The following is a 4,229-nucleotide window of genomic DNA, read 5'->3' on the forward strand; positions in this document are numbered from 1 at the left end:
GAGTTCTTGTGCAGATTTGCCTAATGCAATATGTCTTTTAATTTCATGACATGAGTGTTAATTGAGGTTCCAAGCAAAATGAAGTTTTGACAACTTCAAGATTTTCTCATTTATTAAGATGTTATTTACTGGTCCAGTTGTAAAGAATTTTATTTTCTTTACAATGAGGTGCAATCCATCCCGAATTCTGTAGTCATTGATCTTCATCAGTATTTTAAGCTTGCTTTGTTTCCAGGAAGCAAGGTTGTATCATCTGCATAGTACAGGTTGTTAATAAGTCTTCCTCCAAATCTGATGACATGTTCTTATTCATATAATCCAGTTTCTCAGATGTGCTCAGCATACAGATGGAATAAGCATGGTGAAAGAATACAGCCGCATACATACCTTTCCTAATTTTAAATGATTTGGTATCCCCTTTATTCTATTCGAACAACTGTCTCATGATCTGTGTACAGGATCCTCATGAGCACAATTAAGTGTTCTGGAATTCCCATTCTTTGAAATGTTATCTATAATTTGTCATGATCCACACAGTTGAAAACCTATGTGTAGTCAATAAAGCATGAGTAAACATCTTTCTGGAAACAAATGTGGATCTCTTCTAATCAATTGGCCAGATAGCTGTCGTCCACATTACTTGGGATACATGTGTGAGCACTTCCAGTGAGGCATCAGTTTGTTGAGAGATTTTAATTTACATTTTGTCCATTATTGGAGTTATTTTTCCCAATGCCTTCAGTACAGCTTGGACTTCTTCCTTCAGTACTGTTGGTACTAGATTATATACTACCTCTTGAAATCGTTGAACTCTGATCATTTCTTTTGGGTACTGTGACTCTGTATACCTTCCATCTTCTTTTGATGCTTTCTGCATCATCCAGTATTTTGTTCTTCCTACTCTTATTGCAAGATTGTGTATATAACAGTATTTACCTGTGTTGTTTTAACACTTTCACTCCTAATGTATTCCCGTCTCCATTATTTTTTTTTTTTTTACCAACCTTCCTCTTATTGCATATTGCCTTCCTCACTCATACAATGCTTTCATCCTGTATGATATCCTTGAACTCATCCCACGACTTATCTTGAATTCAGTTATTAGTGTTCAATGTATCAAATCTAATCTTGTGAGGGTCTCTAAATTCATGGGAGACATACTCAAGGCTATATTTTGATTCTTTGGACTTATTTTCATTTTCTTCATGCTCAACTTGAACTTGCAAATAAGCAATTGGTGGTCTGTTCCACATTTGACCCTTGGCCTTGTTCTGACTGAAGATACTGAGTTACTCCATCATCTCTTTCCACAGATGTAGTCAACATCATTCTTGTGTTCTATCCAGCAAGGTCCTTGTACATACTTATTATTCATGTTGTTATATTGTTCTAATGAATAAGTCATTTGGTCTTGTAAAATTCTATCATATAATCACTGACATCATTTCAGTCACCAAGACCATATTTTCCAGTTAGTGATCCTTCATTTTTGTTCTTAATTTTCCCATTCCAATTATCAGTAATTATCAGTGTATCTTGATTGCCTGTTCATTCAATTTCATACTGTAGAAGTTGACAAAAACTGTCAATTTATTCAGGGTTGGCATTAGCGGTTGGTGTCTACATTTTAAGAATAGTTTATTAACTGGTCTTCCTTTAGGTATACAGGTATTAATGTATAACTAACAAACAACATTGTACTTCAGGATAGATCTTGAAATGTGCTTTTTGAAGATGAATGTGACACCATTTCTGTTCAATTTGTCATTCCCTGAACAGTAGACCATATAATTGTCCATTTCAAAATAGTTAAATGCCAGTTCATTTCAGCTAATTTATACTTAAAATACTGAGTTTATACATTCCATTTCATTTTTGATAACTTCTAATTTTCCTTGTTTCATACTTCAAACATTCAATATTTGGATTACTCATTCGCTGCAATGAACCCTGGTAGGATTAACACTGGATTAGATGAGCAAGGTTGCCAGTTCAAACTCCCTAGCCACTCTTGGAAACCCCATACAGAGTTGTTGTGAGTCAGAACTGACTCAATGGTACACAACAACAACAATGCTTTGGAATACAATGTATGCCAAAAAGTGTTGCCATTAGTGTTCATACATGCACATGTTTATTTCAAGTAAAATGTATTTAAACATATCTCTGTGATCAGTGGATAGCTTCAGACTAATCCTCTCAATAATATACTTATTTTAGTCTCATTGGAGTCCTTCTGGGGCATCATAGGAGAAGCACTCAACCCCATGGCCAGTTTGAACTACAAGTTTGGAGGTTCAAACTCACCAGCTGCTCCTTGGAAGCTCCATACAGGGTCACTATGAGTCCGAACCAAATCAAAATTAACAACAAAAGCAACGGCTTCTATAAAGGACATCATGGTTGGTAAACAGAAGGTCCATGAAAGAGAGGAATACCCCCAACAAGATGGAATGGCACAGTAACAGCAGAAATGGGTTCAAGGGTAACAGCAATGTGAGGAAAGTGCAGAACAAAGCAGTGTTTTATTCTGTTGTGTATAAGCTTGCTTTGAGTCAGAGTCAACTCAGCAGCACTTAACAACAGTAACAGCATAGCAATACTTTTTGATTTTTCTTTATGTATATGTGCTTGTATTCTAGAGACGATATTAAGATTTGTGTAAATGTTGCCTAGAAAGCTAACAAGTGTAGAAGATAATATCTTCTAAAATATCACAATAATTATACATTTGTTGTAAAATGGAATGAATTAAACTCAGATTCTTAATGTGAGTAATAAAACATTTAACATTTTATGTTACAATTACCTCTCTTAACTATCAGTTCTATTCATGAAGCTGTAAGTTCTGTTATCTTAGGCATTATTAACTTGTATCTGATCCATACTCAATAAATTTATTAATTGTTGTTGTTGTTGTTAGGTGCCAAGTCCGTACCAACTCATAGTGACCCTATGCACACAGAACAAAACACTGCCCAGTCCTGGGCCAACTTTACAGTTGTTGCCATGCTTAAGCCCATTGATGCTGCCACTTTGCCAGTCCATCTCGCTGGGGGCCTCCCCTTTTTCTTTGACCCTCCTTACCAAACATGATATTCTTCTCCAGTGACTGGTGCCTCCTGACAATATGTCCAAAGCATGCGGGATAAAGTTTGGCCATCTTGGCCTCCTAGGAGCACTCTGGCTGCACTTCTTCCAACACAGATCTGTTGGTTCTTTTGGCAATCCATGGCACTTTCAATATTCTCCTCTAACACCATAACTCAAAAGCATCAATCCTTCTATGGTCTTCCTTATTCACTGTCCAGGTTATTGAAAATACCATGGCTTCATCAGGCGTACCTTAGTCCTCAAACTGACATCTTTGCTCTTCAACACTTTAAAAAGGTCCTGTGCAGCAGATTTGCCTAATGCAATACATCGTTGTGTTTCTTGACTGCTGCTTCCATGAGTGTTGATAGTTGATCCAAGAAGAATGAAGTCCTTGACAACTTCAATCTTTTCTCCATTGATAAGAATGTTGTTTCTTGGTCCAGTGGTGAGGATTTTTGTTTTCTTTACATTGAGATGCAATCCATACAGAAGGCTGTGGTCTTTGATCTTCATCAGTAAATACTTTAAGTCCTTATCATTTTCAGCAAGCAAGGTTGCTTACTATTAATTAGGTACACTGAACTAGTGAGAACAATAGTACTTGGAATTTATAACTACATTTGGAAACCCAGATCTGCTATATTATTTTGGAAAAATTACTCAAGCTTTATTTTAGTTTCAGATTTTTATGATGGTTTGGATGAAAGTTTACAGAGCAAATTAGGTTTTTATACACCAATTTATACACACGTTGCTTTGTGACACTGATTGCAATACACACAATGCTATAGCACTCTTCCCACTTCCTGCCTCTGTTTCCTGTTTATAATTGTCTTATTCCTATCCCTTCTGACTCTCTGAGCTTTATCCCTAGGCAAATGCTGCCTTCTTGATCTCATAAGGTTGACTCTTCTAAGGAATGAACCTCTTTTGTATTATTGTTCACCTTATAGACCTATTGTTTGCCTGAAAGTTGAACCATGGGGTTAAGTTCAGTTTCAGACTTGAAGGGTATCTAAGGACCATCATCTCAGGAGTTCCACCAGTTTCTATTTAAACAGTAAGCCTAGACTTTTCTTATGATTTTGTACTTTGTTCTACATTTTCCCCCCATTTTATCTGGGACTTCCTAT

Source organism: Chrysochloris asiatica, unplaced genomic scaffold (genome assembly GCF_000296735.1).
Source record: "Chrysochloris asiatica unplaced genomic scaffold, ChrAsi1.0 scaffold00176, whole genome shotgun sequence".
NCBI lineage: Eukaryota > Metazoa > Chordata > Mammalia > Afrosoricida > Chrysochloridae > Chrysochloris > Chrysochloris asiatica.